At 35.6% G+C, this 17,730-nt stretch overlaps 1 protein-coding gene across 3 annotated transcripts in view; it reads right to left on the reverse strand.

The window, feature by feature from the left end:
* Positions 1 to 17,730, reverse strand: part of CTNNB1 (catenin beta 1) — a 39,353-nt gene that overhangs the window by 20,057 nt on the left and 1,566 nt on the right. The window lies entirely within an intron of this gene.

Raw genomic sequence — 17,730 nt, forward strand, 5'->3', positions numbered from 1 at the left:
AGAGACCATTATGTACAAACTACTTTCCTATGTACAAAATAGGTTAGAAAAATATAATCACAAAAAGATCTCATTCATGAAAGCGACACTAAAAACAAAGTACATACAAGATTAAATGGAATTACATTTTTTGGACTGGAAAGCTTTTGCTATTGTTGATTTTCTCTGACTTTAGTTTATAAGTTTAATGTATCCCCCCCAAAAGTCTCAGATTTCTTTAGCACTGAAAATGGTTCTTAAGTTCATCTGGAATAGGAGTATAAAGATGGTAATAATAATAAAAAAGACAAATAACTATGAGAAGGGACCGATTTGATCAGATACTAAAGTACATTATAAATCACCAGCCACAGCAATTAAAGAATTATATAATTGGATATGAGTGGATAAGACTACTGTAATCAGACAATACCAAGATATAATCTGGCAATTTAATAAATGAAATAAATGAAATTTCAAGTAGTGGGAGGCAGGTGGATTATACAATTAACAGTATTAGGAAATGGGCTTGTCATCTAAAAATCATTTCTTTTATCCCTTTTCATCTACTTTCATTTCACTGTATTAAAATTAAGCCTACATTCATCAAATATTTACATGTAAGAAATAATACACAATGAGATAAAATAATGTATATATAAGTAGGGGTGGTATACATAGAAATAAACAATGGTAAAAAAAAAACTAATAGAAGCATGACTTGAAACTCTGAAACTGGCAGGACCATTAGTGTGTGTACATAAAAATTTCTAAATTCCAGGCCAAAAAAACCCATACAAAGTAACTTTAAAAATGACATGCTGGACACAAGACAGGTGAAATAGGATTAAAGGATAATATCCATAGTACACAAAGAACTAAGGAGAAAATCAGTAAGAAAAAAACATTAGGTAAAGGGCAAGAACCATCATTTCAAAGGAAAAATAAAAAGCAACCAATAAATGTACACAAAATAGAAACTCATTTATTTTTTGCTTATCAGACTAGTAAAGATAACCATCAGTTTGTTCTCTATGGTTAAGAGTCTGTTTCTTGGTTTGTCCTTTTTTCCCCCCTTTGCTCATTTTTTTAAATTCCACATAAGTGAGATCATATGAGATTTGTCTTTCTTTGACTTACTTTGCTTAGAATTATGCTCTCTCCATATTGTTCCAAGTGGCAAGAGTTCTTTCTTTTTTATGGCCGAGTAATATTCTATTACATATATTAACTACATCTTTATCCAATTATGGGTCAGTGGACACTTGAGCTGCTTCCATAGTTTAGCTACTGTAAACAATGCTGCTATAAACATAGGGGTGCATATATCTTCTCAAATTAGTGTGATTGTATTCTTTGGGTAAATAACCAGTACTGGAATTACTGGATCATATGGTAATCCTATTTTTAATTTTTTGAGGAAACTCCATACTATTTTCCACAGTGGCTGCAGCACCACTCTGCATTCCCACCAACACTCCAAGAGGGTTCCTTTTTCTCCACATCCTTGCCAACACCTGTTTCTTGTAACCATGGATTTTTTTTATAGTACAGTACTGTAATCAAAGTATTTTCTCTTATGGTTTTCTTCACATTTTCTTTTCTCTAGCTTACTTTACAGTAAGAATACAGTATATAATACACTCAACATATAAAAATGTTTTAATCCTCTGTTATTAGTAAGGTTTGTTTTTTTCTATCAACAGTAGGCCATTAGCAAGTTAAGTTTTGGATGAGTCAAAGTTATGCACAGACTTTGGACTGTGTGGGGTCTGATGGCCCTAGTCCCATTATTCAAGAGTTAACTGTAGTTAAACTGGCAGAAATTTTCTGGAGGATAAGTTGGCACTACCCACTAAATATAAGTGTAAATACTCTCTTACTTTAAAATTTCATTTTTAAAACAGAAATGTATTATGCAGGAATATTCACAGAAGTATGCTAAAAGGTCTGCACAGTGAAGCATTCATACAAATTGCTGGAAATTACTCAAATGCTCGTCAACAAGGGAAGGAGTAAAAAATAATTTATCTATTAAATGGGATGTATTTTCATTCACTGAACAAATATTTAACACCTTTCATGTTACTGGCATTGCAATAACAGTGAATAAGAGTCGGCGAGTCAAGGTCACACATCTAGTAAAGCTTGCACTCTACAATTAGAAAGTTAATAAAAACAAAACAATTTAAAAGAGCGAGAACTGCTGTAAAGGAAATAAACAAGGTGAGAACAGAATAACGGGTTGAGGACGAAGATTACTCTAGGTAAGAGTGAGAGATGATGGAATAACATTTGAGCAGAGGAGGAGGAACCAGTCAACTAAAGATGAGACAGAACATTTCATGCAGAGAAAAAGAAGAAAGGAAGGTAAGCTATTTGGTAAAGGTACTAAAAGGTCACCAGTGTAACAAGGAGTCAGGGAACTATGAAAAGAGAAACGGCCAGGTCAAAAGGGATACAGAATAAAATCCAAAGTGCACTAAGAAGCCACTGGAGGTGCATGTACTTTGATTTATACTCTTTTTTTCTTAGTTTTAAAAAGATTTTATTTATTTGACAGAGAGAGAGAGAGATCACAAGCAGGCAGAGAAGCAGGCAGAGAGGCAGGCGGGGGCGGAGTGGGGGGAGCAGGCTCCCTGCTGAGCAGAGAGCCTGATGTGGGGCTCAATCCCAGGACCCTGAGATCATGACCTGAGCCTAAGGCAGAGGCTTAACCCACTGAGCCACCCAGGTGCCCCAGATTTAGACCTTTAAAAGTTCACTCTAGTATCTCCATGAATAAAAAAGATGGTGAGAGGCCAAAAGAAAAGCAGGGACATCAATCAGGAAACTACTATAAACAAAATCAAGTGAGAAGGGATAGTATGTAGCCATTAAAAATAATGAATTTTTTAGGGGAAAAAAAAATTCAACACATGTTTGTTATGCAAAGCATTTGTATATTTTCAGATTTTTTGGCATACATTCCCAGAATTAAATTTATGTAAGTAATACAATGTATAAGAAATGATACATGTCCAAGAAAATATATCATTTAGCCCCATATGTGTTAGCCAGTGATACTAACATTAAGGAAATGTTTTTATGTATGAAAGGTAAGTGGCCTATAAAACAAACTTTCTGCAAAAGAATGTGGAACCTCCTCAGCCAACCATTAGTACCTCAAGAGGGAAAAAAAAAAAACCTAAAAAAACCCCAAATTCTTTGGGAAAATAATGTTTTCTAAAAGCAAGAAAATCAAACATTGCACTTTTTAATAACTAGACAAATAACATTTTATTTAACTATACAAATTTTCCAATTTTTAGTAGTCTAATAGAGATTTTCATTCAATTCTTGTTCTATTAAAATGGCACTACTGTAAGAATCAACTACACCACAAAATATGTGCAAATGATATATCCAATAAAGATTAGTATCCAAAATATATAAAGAACTTACACAACTTACACAACTTTACACCAAAACAACCCAAACATCTAATTAAAAACTGGACAGATGACCTGAATAAACATTTTTCCAAAGACCTACAAACAGCCAACAGACACATGAAAAGATGCTCAACATCATTAATCATCAGGAAAATACAAACCAAAACCACAACGTGATATCACCTGACACAAATCAGAATGAATGGCTAGTATCAAAAAGACAAGAAATATTAAGTGTTGGCAAAAATGTGGTGAGAAGGGAACCCCTGTGCACTGTTGGTGGCAGCGGAAACTGGTGCACCACTATGGAATGGAGGTTCTTCTTGAAAAATTAACAGCAGAAATACCATATAATCCAGCAATTCCAAAACTAGGTATGTATCCAAAGAAAACAAAAACACTAATTGGAAAAGACATATGCACCCCATGTTTACTGCAGCATTATTTACAATAGCCCAGATATGGAAGCAACCTAAATGTCCATCCGTAGATGAACGGATAAAGATGTGGTATATATATACACACAAGGGGACATACTCAGCGATTAAAAAAAAAACAAAAAACAAAGGAATCGGTGCCATTCATAACAACATGGAAGGGACCGCTTACAGAGAATTATGCATAGCAAATTCAGACAAAGAAAGGAAAACACCATACGATTTCACTTGTACGTGGAATCTAAAAACAAATGAAAAAAAAAAAAAGCAGAAAGATTTATAAATACAGAGAACATGTGGTTGCCAGAGGGAACAAGAGAAGAATGGGTGAAATAGATGAAGGAGATTAAGAGGTACAAATTCCCAATTTATATATATATATGTATTTTTTCCCAGTCATAAAATAAATACATCACAGACATGAAAAGTACAGCATTGGAAACATAGACAATAATAAAATAATACTGTAAAACCATTGTATGGTGACAAATGGTGACTATGCTTATCATGATGAGCAGTGAGTATTGTACAGGATGTGCAATCTCTATGTTGTACACAGGCAACTAATACATTATATGTTAGCTATACTTCCAGCAATAAAAATGTTTCTTAAAAAAGATCTTGGTTGCAACTACTCAACTCTATTATAACATGAAAGCAGCCAGACAATGTGCACACAAGCACGGCTGTATTCCAATAAAACTTTACTCATGAAAATCGCAAATTTGCAATTTCATGTAATTTCACATGTCATAAGATCTTATCCTTCTTTTGACTTTTTAATCAGCCATTAAAAAAATGTAAAAACTATTCTTAGTCCTCAGGCGATACAAAAACAGGTAGAGGACAGTAGTTGCTCTTTCCCTCACTGATTACATACTTTCACTGAGGACAAACCAAATGCAACCGAGTTTACATTTATTTTTTAAACATCTTACTTATTTGACAGAGAGAGACAGAGTAAGAGTGAGTGTGAGTGTGCATGGGGAGCAGCAATGAGAGGGAGAAGCAGGCTCCCAGAGCAGGGAGCATGATGTGGGGGCTCGATCCCAGGATCGTGGGATCATGGCCTGAGCCGAAGGCAGATGCGTAACAACTGAGCCACCCAGGTGCCCCCTGAATTTACATTTTTAATTAAGTACATTAATCCTAAATGTGAAGACCAGTAACAGAAAGGGTTAAATTAAGTAAGCTAACAGGTTGCTGAGAGGTCACATACTGGTTTTTGCCTGTACCTCCAAAAAACAGGTTATGTGAAAAACAAAACTGGAACAAATGACATATGAAAGCCACAAGACCATTTATTTGGGAAAAATATTTCAGGCCATTAATTCCAGGTATGGATAAAACCAGAATTAGGCCTCAATATATGTATGCCTTTTAAAATCTTTTTTACTATAAAGATCTCCAGGTTTGCTTAAAGAACCCTTTAAACTGGTTATCAGATCCTTGCTATGATTCTAACCTGGAAATTTGAAAAAAAAAGGGGGGGGCGGACTCCACTCCATCCCCACAGTTCCGTAACCCAGTAGGGCTGGGATAGGACACTGGCATAGCATTTTTAAATGTTTAATGTGTCATACATGTTGCCGACAATGCTACTGCCAGCAAGGGGCTACAGCCGTAGATGAAACATATGATCCAACTGATGTATATAACCATCAGCAACTCAAGTTAAATAATAAAACAAATGGGACTCCACAGAATAACCACAGGGTCAGCTCTGTTAAGAAACAAATTTCATAAGGACAACACGAATACTTACTGTAACTTAAAAAAAAAAAAAAGATTTTATTTATTTATTCAAAGAGTGAGCACAAACAGGGAGGGGCAGAGAACAAGGGAGAGAGACTCTCAAGTGGACTAAGCTCCAGAGCCCCACGAAGGCCTTGATTTCAGGACACTGAGATCATGATGAGAGCTGAAATCAAGAGTCAATGTTTAACCCACTGTTAAACCCAATGTTTAAGCCCCGAATCTTATTAATCTTTAGCAACCTTCTATACTACTCTCCCAAACAGAAGGATTTTTTGCTGCTTTTGGCAGCCGTACCACAGTAACAGGTTTCATAATCATAAGGCTCTCATATTTAGAAAGAATAGCAGAGTATTACAGAAAGTACAGTGAGCTAGGAAGCTTTTATTTTCAAGATGTGACTACTTTCATTATCTCAATACAAACAAAACTTAAGGAATAGCTCTAAATCTCTGTTCTACCTTAAGTCCAAAAATACACCAACAAATGAGTCATAACCTGGAGGTATATATGAATGCCTCACTGGCATATTATGTTCTGTTTTCTCAATTTGCCAATTTTGATGTTAATCAAGATTTTCTGTTCCACAAGAAAGTTCCCCCACAATCCCTTCATTTACTGAAAAGTTCAAGGATATAGCAATATCAATGGCATAAATAAAACATATGTTAGATTTCATTAACAGACTCTGGTTAGACAGTAGTGATTAAAGCAGACATGGTCCTTGCATCCTTGATAGGGAGAGAGACAGATTACTGAATAAACAATTACAAAAAGAGCTTTGTGTATAAGCAACAAATGGGAGAAGGGAGTAGAATGACATAAGGACAAGTGGAAGGTCCTACCTATAGTGGCCAAAGGCTTCTGGAAGGTAACCTTCAAAAACTGAGACCTGAAGAATGATGCAAAAGAGACAGCAATATGAGGAGCAAAGCAGGGTCATTCCAGAAACAGAAGTAACATGTGCAGAAGCCCAGTCATGAAGATCACCTTTTTTAAGAATGAAATCTTGAGACCAGTGTTTAATTACAATGGGAAAGTGAGTGCAATGAGATGAGGCTGAAAATAGCCAGATCCTGTAGCATTCTTTAGCCTTTGGTAAGAAATGCATTTTTTCCCTAAGTGCTACTGAAAGTTCACGAAAGGATATAAAGTGGTGAATAACAAAATCCCACTTTTTAAAAGATTTTATTTATCTATTTATTTGATAGAGTGTGTGCACACGCGTGCAACTGCAAGAGTGCAAGGCCAGGAGGTGAGAGGTAAGGAGCATAGAGGAAGGATGGGGAAATACTCTCAAGCAGACTCCCTGGTGCTCACGGCAGGGCTCAATCTCAGGACTCTGAGATCATGACCTGAGCTGAAACAAGAGTCTGGATGCTTAACTGACCGAGTTCCCACTCAGGTGCCCCAATATCCCACTGAGTTTTTAAAAGCTGGTTTTGGTTATAATGGGAAAAAACTGAAAAGGGGACAAGAAATAATGAAAGGAAACCTGTAAAGAAATTTTATAGCAAATAGTCCAGGTGATGGTGGTAGTTTAAGCTAGGGCAGTAGCACTAAGCACAAAAAAAGATCTACACTGGAAAAATACTCTGGAAATAGAAACAACAGACTGGCTGTAATAAATGAGAGAAATTGAAGTTGGGTAAGAGAAATTCATTAAGAATCTTAAGTACCTGGGTTGAGCAATTAAGTTGTAATACTGCATTTAGCGCAATGAAGGGAAAAAAAGCCGCAGAGGGTGTATTTCTAGAACTGCACTGTCCAATTCAATAGCTACTTTACATTTACATTTAATTTTATTAAAAATGTAGTTCTTCAGATTGCCATATTTCAAATGCTCAAGCACCACATGGCTACCATACTAGACAATATAGATACAGAACATTCCCACTACTACAGAAAATTTTACTGGTGAGTGCTGTTATAGGAAGAATAAAGAAAAAAATAAATAAAAATAGAAATAAAGTATCAAATGCTGGGAGTCCAGCAAGAATAAAGCTGAAAAGTATCCATATGGTTGGTCAACATGCAGGTCCAATAGTGAGCTCAAGCAGAGCATGAACTGGAATGGGAGATGGAAAGTGGAGACATATCCATAAGATAGGGACACACTGTGAAATGGAACAGACAAATAAATGGGGCATTAGCTGGAGGAAAGCAAAGGGTGTCCAATTCTAGAACATTCACCCAGCCAACAACCTTTACTGACCACATATAACTTCCAGACACTCTTCTGGATACCAGGGATATAAAACTAAGACAAGACCAGGAGAGGAAGTAAAAACAAGCAAGTAAACAATGTTTCTTCAGAGTATAAGTGCCACAAACCAAGTAAGAGAATATGATAAAACAAAAATGAGTGAACAGAAAAGACTTCAATGTAGAAGTGGTATCTGAACATGAGCCATAACTGACAAGAAGAAACCATCTCTGCAAAGGTCTGGAATATACCTATATGCTATTGGGAATGATCCAAATAAGGTGGTAATACTCACTCAACACATATTTACCAGTCCACTACTGTGCAGTATGACTGTAGGCAATGGGAAGAAAACAGCCAAGGTCAAAGACAAAAATCCGTCTTTCTGGAATTTACATTCTAGTAGACTAAGAAAGAAGAAAAATAACAAAACAAATAAAATATTATGTTATCTATTATGTTACAGAGTGATGAGGGCTAAAGAGAAACATAAAGCAAGAAAGGAGATAGGAAGTTAGGTAAGGACTGTAATTTCAAACAGGACAGCAAAAAAAAAAAGCCTGAAAAAGGTAAGGAAGTGAGCCATGATATGGCACATGCTTGACCAGTTGGAGGAAAAGTATTAAGTGTCACAGAAGAAGAGAAGGAAAAAGGTAAGTGCTAGAGTGCTGAACAGAGTGCCTTTACTGAATGAGATGGTAAGCACCTGGAGATTTCTGAACAAAAAATTTATGTGATCTATTGCTTTAAAAGGATTACTCTGGCTACTGTGTTGAGAATACACTTTAGGGGAACAAAGGTATAAGCACGGAGACCCGTTAGAAGGCCTGTGCAGTAATCTGGGCAAATGATCACAATGGCATGGTTCTAGTAAAAAAAAATGGGTTTTGGAAAGGGAAAGCAGACACGACTTGTAGACAGAGTCTGGATATGCTGTGTGACAGAAAATGAGTCAAGAACAATATTGTTAGAAGTTTGAGTCACTGGAAAGAATCAGGTGCATTTAGGAACAACTTAAGAGAAACAGTCTTACAGGAAACTGGGAGCTCAGTTCTAGATGTATTATGTTTGTAATGCTTCTTAGACACCCCAAATTTTTTTTCAAAATAGCTGGATATTAGCATCTAGAGTTCAGGGGAGAAACTCAAGCTAGGGATATAAATTTGGAAGTTATCCACAAACAAATGTTATCTGTTTAAAGCGGTAGGACTGGTGGGTATTCGGACAACAAAAAAAGTGAAGTCCTAAAGCTAAACTCTCAACCACATCCACAAAGGTCAGAGAAATAACAGAAAAAGCAAAGGAGACTAAAAAGGAACCACCAGTGAAGTATGAAGAAAACTGCTAGCAGACACGGTGGCCTAGAAGCCAAAGAAAAAGCATTTCAAGCCAACTGTGCCAAATGCTACTAATAGGTTAAATGAAATGAGGATTGGAAATTTCTGACAGTGGTTGCTGGTAGGGGTTTTAAAGAAAAGGGAGAGTGAATATTAGCATATTTTTCAAGGTATTTTGTGTAGGTGGTAGGTGAAAGGGGAGACAGGAAGAAAACTGTTTTAAAATGAGATAAACAAAATAATCATGTTTATATGCTCATGGGAAGAGCTTAGTAGAGAAGGAAAAACCAAAGATGCAAAAGAAGGGACTGATAAGAGTAGTATTATTCTTGAGACCAAGAGGGAATGGGATCTAGTACACAAATGAACTGGTCTGTCCTTATTTTGGAATACTACAGTTCATCCACAGTGACAGAGAAAGAGCACAGTCACAGATACAGGAGCATGCAGGTACTCTTTCAATTATTCAGTATGCTTAGTGAAACAGAAAAGCAATGGCATTAGATGAGTGAGGATAGGGAGGAGGTGCTGTGTTGTCTGAGAAATAGAAGAAGAAAAAGTCCTAGAAGAGGGTCAACTAACCAGGGACCATTGGGCATAAAGCCAGAGAAGGACAAAGTTGTTGAGAGTATGTGTAAGAAAGTGATTATGATTCAACATGAAATTTCAACTGGGTATAAGTGAGGGTGAGGGATACTGAAAAGCTTAGATGTATAGATTTTAGGCTCTGGTAGAGGTGAAGGGCTGCTGGAACTGAAAGTATTTACTAGAGGAATACAACAGTGGCACACCTGAAAAGAGATTGGAGAGGATACAGTTATTGTTGAAAGACAAGGTATTCTAGGATATGAAATGGGAACATGTGGATGAATTAAGACTGAAAAATAAGAGCACTGGAAAAGAAATCAAGGAACCATAGGCATTTTTTATATCAATGTTCCTCAAAAAGCCAGACCAGACACCATAAGGAGCTTGTGCCAGATTGTACATCAACACCCTGCGTCCATTATCAAAAAAGACTTGCTGCAAAAAAAAGGTCAGCTGCATGAAACCACTGAATTTAGTGACAGGTGATTTATATTCTGGCACAAACCTCTTATCATAATCCATACTAGTAATGAACAGTTCAGATCAGATGACATTCTGAGTAGCACTATTCTACTTGGACACTGATTACCACCAAGAATTATGACAGAAAAAAGAAGAAAGTGAGCCAGGCTAATAAAGTGTTAAGGGAGCTCCTGGGTGGCTCAATGGGTTAAAGCCTCTGCCTTCGGCTTGGGTCTTGACCCCCCGCCCCGCCGCCTCTCTGCCTACTTGTGATCTCTATCAAATAAATAAATAAAATCTTAAAGAAAAAAGAAGTGTTTCAAGGAAGGAGGGAGATGACCCTCCTTACTTTTTCTTTTTTTCCTCAGACATCACAATACCTCCCCAGGAAAGTTGGCAGATGACTAAAATAAAGAGTGGTAGTGGGTAGCATAATTTGATGGGATGAGAGTAAAAAGTTTGAAATTCTGGAAACTAATGGTCAAGATATGACAATGAGAAACAAAGACACTTTCTCTACCTCTTTGTTTAGTAGTAAGGTGTGCAAAAAGATACTGAGAGAGCTGCAAGGGAAGTAAGCATTATCAAGAGAGAGGCTAGGTTACAGTGGGATTAATAAAGAGAAGGCAACATTCCCAGAATACATTGAAAATAAAAGGGTATGCTGATGAGTATGAGTTATAGAAGGCATAGTGAGTGAATTTCAGGAGGATGATAAAAGGTAGGAGACAGAAAAAAAGCAACAGGATTAGAATCTGGAGGGATAAGACTAATATAAACAAGTTAGGTGTAACTAAAAGAACAAAGTCCTTGAAAAGCCATGAGCCAGGACTGGCCTCTGACCAGGATATACTATTTCCTCCATTTTAAAGATGCAGACGGATAGGGTGGTGAAGGAGTTCCTGCTTAGGTTCTGAGGGGCAAGAGGGGACTCATTTGAAGAACGGAGAAGGTTAAATAGTCTTCCTGTCTCTGAGCTTTCTAGAGAAATGTAATATGATCTGAGTTATAACAGCAAAGGGAGAAACCTGAGGCCCCTTAGCATACAGTCAGGCTATTCTTCAAGCATGATTATTAAGTATTCTTACAAAAAAAAAAAAAATTTAGTACTTTCCAGCTTCCACTTTTGAGCAATACCAATTAAACTATCATTTCTCTGCCTCATGAGTGACCCACCACCCCCAATCTTGAGGTATTCCAGACTTTTAATCTCTTAAACTTTCTGGCCTCTTTATTTCTTATTCTATGGTAAATAGAAAGACTGGCACTCTGATTCAGGACCCAGGAAAAATGACAGCTGAATTAAGGCAGGAAATGTGACCTAAAGGACAACTATCAGATAAAGAATAACAGTTTCACAACATGAATGGATCACACAAAATATGCATAATTAGAAGTTATAACAATATAAACCTAATTTCATAGTCTCACGTGGCTTTTCCAACGGAAGATAATAAAAATAATAAAATAGCTGGACTTAAAAACCAAACTGTAAAATGCCAGAAAATAGACTAAATTTACTAATCTATCCAAAGAGTTCTATTCTATGTCCATGCACACTAGGTTTCCTGTAATATTTAATGTCTACTTTTGCATCTAAATGAACTATTAGGTAGATAAAAGTAATGTGTCACATTGCTGCAATCTTTCAGTAGCTCAGAAAAAGAACTTAATTGTAAGCCAGCACTTTCTATACAGCAGAACAGAACACCACTTGGAAACCTCCACAGTTAGACTGGAAAATATTTCCAACAAACCCTTGTTCCTGTTTTACACATATGGCACTCATCTAGTATACGGAAAACTTCAAAGACAGACTCACTCCCTACATCCTTACCCCCAAACCACTTAATTATACTTAAAAAAAGTTTACAACAATCACTCCTTAATGCAGCAAATTACTACAATCATTTAAGATCATCTTCAAATTGCATTCCCAAGAAATTCTGCAGTAAGTCTAACTTCTCACATTTTTATATGAAAAATGTACAATAAAATATATGTATATACATACATACATCATAATTATTTCAGCTATCCTAAAACCATTTTAATATAAGAAGCTTATTAAACTAACCCTTCAGCCTTTGCACATCTTTTACTTCCAAGTCAGATCAGCTACCAGCATTTCAGGTTAAGATTTATTAATCACAGATATGGTTTGTATGCCTGCCGTGAGAACTGATGAACTTGATAGAACTTAAAACAGGTTAAATATATCTCCCCCCACCCAACTTTTTAACTAATTGTTTAACCTATCTGTTACAAATCAGCTTAAAGGAAAAATCTGTACAGCAACACGTGAATTATGAAATCATGAGTAAAACTGTGGAAACCTTAGTGAAGAAATTAAAAGACAGAAATAAATATGGGAGAAAATGGGAAGTGCTATGAAGCATTTTCACCCCAGCATCATCCAGCTGTTCACACTATTTAAGCTGCTGGGGCAGGAGCAGCCTTTTCAACAAGTTCATAAGAAATCAGAGGCAGGAAATTTCTAGAATATTATATGAGAAACTTTACAGTGGCTTTGTAAAGTTAAATGGGGAATAGTGGGACAGGGCAAGGAGTAAGCACCTCTGAGATAAATGTTTTTGTGAGAAGTCCAAAGATCAGTTGTTTGTATTCTATACCATATCATATAAATGTAACTGTAGCACTATTCTAAGATACTCCATTTTATAACCAATGTTGCTCTATGCACTGCATTTTCAGTCCAGACATAGCTTGTCACTTAAACACGTAGCGTGAGGATTAAACACCCACCTTTTCTAACTCTAGAAATGAAAAACTTTGCCCTAGGAACAAAGGATTTAACCAAAATCTACTTAACTGCCTGCATAAACATATTCTAACCAAGTAACAGCATGCCATTAATTTAAGTAAAACTTATATTCAATTATTTTTTCATTATCTAAACTTTGCTTTTAAGTTTTGGATTTGGTCTGGTAACAGTTTACATTAAAAAGTGTAGACTTCAAACCTGGTGATTCACAGACCTGTACCCCGGGGATAAAAATATATGTTTATAAAAAATTAAAAATTTAAAAAAAAAAAAAAGTGTAGACTTCAGGCAAAAATCAGGACATGATCTAAAAACATCAATAAAATTTCAGGCTGACATGATTACGTACATGCAGCCAGAACATGTCCAGCATTTTTAGTGTCTTCAAAGATTAAGTTTTGAAATGTCTTTTAAAAATGCATTTTAGGTGGCGCTTGGGTGGCTCAGTGGGTTAAAGCCTCTGCCTTCAGCTCAGGTCATGATCCCAGGGTCCTGGGATCCAACCCCACATCTGGCTCTCTGCTCAGCAGGGAGCCTGCTTCCCTTCCTCTCTGCCTACTTGTGAACTCTGTCAAATAAATAAATCAGAAAAAAAACTTTAAAAAAAAAATGCTCTTTAAATAACCAAGTTGTTATTTCTCCTTTTCCTTCACCAAAACTATAATTCTTAAACTAAAGTGTTAGTTTCCCAGATTTCACACATAACACAAAAGTGCTTTTAAGTTCCCAATGTATAACCAAATGATAGAAGGCATTTTCTAAGTGCCTAAACATGACGCTAATAGTTTAACAATCATATTTCCTATGTTGTATGAACCCACAGATTTGTATCATCCTGTCATATAACAGAAATATCATCATAAAGAACTGTACTCTAAATGGGACCACCGCAGATGTACAAACTGGGAGTATCCTACCAGTAGGTGTATTTAATTTGTGCTGAATACTATCTTAAAACATGGATTTTATTCACTAACATGTGCAAATCAAAGGATGCACATTAATCTGATTTCCTGCTTCTCTCAAGAAAAAAAAAAAATCAACTGATGTGGTAACATGAACTATATTCCCACACAATAGCTGGAACTGCTGAAGACTGGCTGCTTAGAAGGGATTTGTATTCTCCAATTTGTTGTATTCCAGAGTCCCAGTTATCCTATGCCACCTGGTCCTAGAAACACTGTAACAGAAGACCAATCCTATATGGCTTATGAAAGCAATCTTACTTTTAGTCACTTATCTTGAATGTCAAAAGGTTGTACGTTATAGTAATGAAGACAAGCAGCCAATTTCAGAGATAAATTAAGTCCTTAATAGAATTTCTCCAGTAAGCTGTATGCACATACTCTTTAAAAGAACTTTCAAATCCACTCTCATTTCTCATGAAAATCTTGGAAAACTCGAACAGCAGCTATTTGACCTTAAGAGAAAATAAATGATGCAAATACCAAGAATCAACTTTAACATTACTAATTCCAAAAATGATCCATTACAAAAAAACACAATCATTCTGGAAAACCATTTGTGTAAAACAAGGCATTCTTGCTGTGTTTAAAAAACAAAACAAAACAAAAACAACTCCTAACAGTATTTCTTAGTCAGTAATTATTATCAGTATTTTCAAAAAACTACAATGAATTCCAAGAGCAAAATGGTGCAGCAAGTGATACCATCATTTTTCTTCCCTACTGTCCACTTTTCTATTTCATTTCAATCACCCTTTATGTAAAACAGGCAACATTTTCAAGTTTGTCTAAATTGATTAATTTTCCACAAAATTAACATTCGACTTCCAAAAGCTAAGAATACACTTCACTCTTGTTACTCATCAGAATCCAGACTGAAACAAGTATATTCATTTAAAAAAAAAAAATTACTAGCAGAAATGTAAGTACTTTAATACAGGAGCAGGGAGAAATGTTTTTATTTAAAAATTTAAAGGACAAAATATTGGAATAGTGCATTACCATCCACAGCCTTATATGACAAAGAGTCTATAGTAACCAAGACAGTATAGTCTAGAGTTCATACACAGTGACTGAGCTAGTTGTTTCTACCTAGTTCCTAACACAGACCCATTCCTTGATAATATAACTCAGTTGAGCACTTAACTCATGTTTTACTGTGTCACTTATTTTAGACTCACTGACAATCTGATTGACTTTTTCCTAAGAATTTAAGTTTCTGTAATTCATTAGGACAGTTAAATACATACTCTTTCACCTCCAAATTATTACAGTGAGTTTTTGGTTTTATCATCATGATATATTTAACCTACTTAAAGGGGCCTACATTAAATGTAATCCCTAATTTAACTTTGATCTTTCTGCTACAAATATTGGTTGAGATGACATTTTCTCAAGACAATCTTTTAATGACTGGTATTGAGATGAATAAATTATTCTAGAATTCAAACAATTTCTTGATTGATGCTTTCTGAACAGAACTACTCAAATATTCCACATAAACTTGCTGGGGGGGGGGCGGACATCACAAGCATTACATTATATCCACTGGAGGGCACTCAACATGGCCAAAGCATGCAATGAAAATATGCCCTAACACTCCTCATTCTGCTGCTGGATAAGGTTTGAGGGAAACTCTGGGGGATAGGGAATGTCTCTTAGAAGAGATGCCCACAATTAACAAATTCAGAAAGGCAGTTAAACGCTAAAAAAAAGATTCCAAGGTGACTGACTTTCTCTGTTAGGAGCATCTTTCTTCAGGGAAAGTAGATTTTATACATACTTTTAAGGATAGCAGGGTTCAGGCCTCAACAGATGGATCTAGGTTTCAAACTGAGTCTAGCTCTGTCTTGCATGAAACAAAAACACAAGCAGCACTCTTAGGTAAACAGAGGAAATAAAGAACTTTCTCCTGAGTTTAAACGATAAAAGCTATACAAATTAATTCCTACTCATTTTCAAGCAACACAAACCACATTATTTTCTCTTCATGGAACCTGAGAAGTATATACTTATTTTAGCTCATTAGCCTAGTTACCCATCACATAATTAGAACATATTACATAAACAATTGTCTGTTAAAGAATGAAAACTCATTCTGCAAATCAGTATTCTCTATATGAGGGTACAAGGGAGGAGACAATAGTTAAACGCTCTGGTATAATCAGAAGCAGTTCCTAGGCTATGTTTACTATTTACTTTTATGGTATAAAAATGTTTTTAGTCAAGCTACTTCAACAAAAGATATCTACTCCGAACAAGAAGAGAACTGCAAGAAAAATGTTAAAACAACTAATGTTTTCAAAAACAATGTCACAAGTCAATACAAAGTACTACATAAGAGTTGTAATATTTTTTATTAGAAGTTTGTGCTATACAAAAAAGCATTCACCCCCCTTCCACCCTGGGTAAGCAATCAAGTATAATTCCAACCAAGTTCAAAGTACAAACTTAAAATTTACCACCTACTCATCTGCAATTATTGTCAACAACTACTAAACCATGAAAGAGAAACAAAATCAGGCTATAACTCAACAGATGTAGTCTTTCATTTGAGTAATAAAAAAAGTTTCATTTAGCCAAATATACTATCTTATAGTATATTTGCTATACTATATACTATCTTATAGGATATTTGCTATAATTTCACTGCTACTTAAAACTATAAAAAAGATATTCAGATTTTTGAATTATCCATCCACCTTCCTAGTTTCAATAATATTTATGCTACTCTTCCCATCCTCTCAACAAAAAAAAAGGGTATCTGCACATAGTTTCTTTGTAAGTGCCCCGTTCTAAAATACCCTTTGAGAAATTTGCCTACTTCATGTCTTCCCTTCCTATTTGGGGAGGTAAGGATCTATGAAAACAAGCACAAAAACTTTATGTATATGATCAATTTTTATTCGTCATGACTAATAGGAAGCTCAATTCAATTTGGTAAGTTTTAATATTGGAATATACGTTTATTCTACATAATAATCTTAGCAAAGGATAACTAACAACAGTTCCAAATAAAGAAAACTTGAATACTTGACACTTGAACACTGGTAAATGTTTTATTTTTTATCAACCACCCTATTTTAAAAACTTAGCTTTCCCTGAAAGCTATTTAAAATGACTGTTGCAGTCTCTGGGAGAGTCTTAAGCTTAGGACTCCACAAGGACTCTAAGTTGCATGCTATACTAAACTTCCTAGTGCATTTTATTTCCCGCTCAAGGACTTCAGGCTTGAATAATCTCAGGATTCCCTTAATCCTATAGAATAGTCTTCTGCAAGTTTTTCAAGTTACTGTTGCAATCACTTTAGGGCCTTGTCCTTGTATATGGCCTTCAGAACAAAGACTGGGTCAACGTAATGAATATTGGGTGCAAATTAAGCAAATTCTGAAAAACGATATTCTTCAGTAAACCTCAATGGTACTCTTTTTAAATCTAGGGAATGTGTGGGTTTAAATGTGAAAATTAAAATAAATACTACAACAGCCTTAGTTTAGACCCCAAACAAAGCCTCCAAAGTAGAAGTTTATGTCACTAATTTAAGCAGATAGTTAACGGTAAGCGTTATGTAAAGACAGTTCAAGCTATGTCTACTGTTTTGCAGGATGAAGACAAGTTAACACGAACTAAAGGTACTCAATATTCACCAAATACCATATGAAATGGCTTTCTAAATTCCACATAAAATATTTTGTAACTTCTGCTATCTAAAAAACATTAGCCTAGACTTTATCAAAAGATAGCCGTCTCTTCAAGTTGATGTCTAGTCTAAACCACCCCTA

This window comes from Mustela putorius, unplaced genomic scaffold (genome assembly GCF_011764305.1).
Source record: "Mustela putorius furo isolate JIRA1106 unplaced genomic scaffold, ASM1176430v1.1 tig00003834_pilon_pilon_pilon, whole genome shotgun sequence".
NCBI classification, from domain to species: domain Eukaryota; kingdom Metazoa; phylum Chordata; class Mammalia; order Carnivora; family Mustelidae; genus Mustela; species Mustela putorius.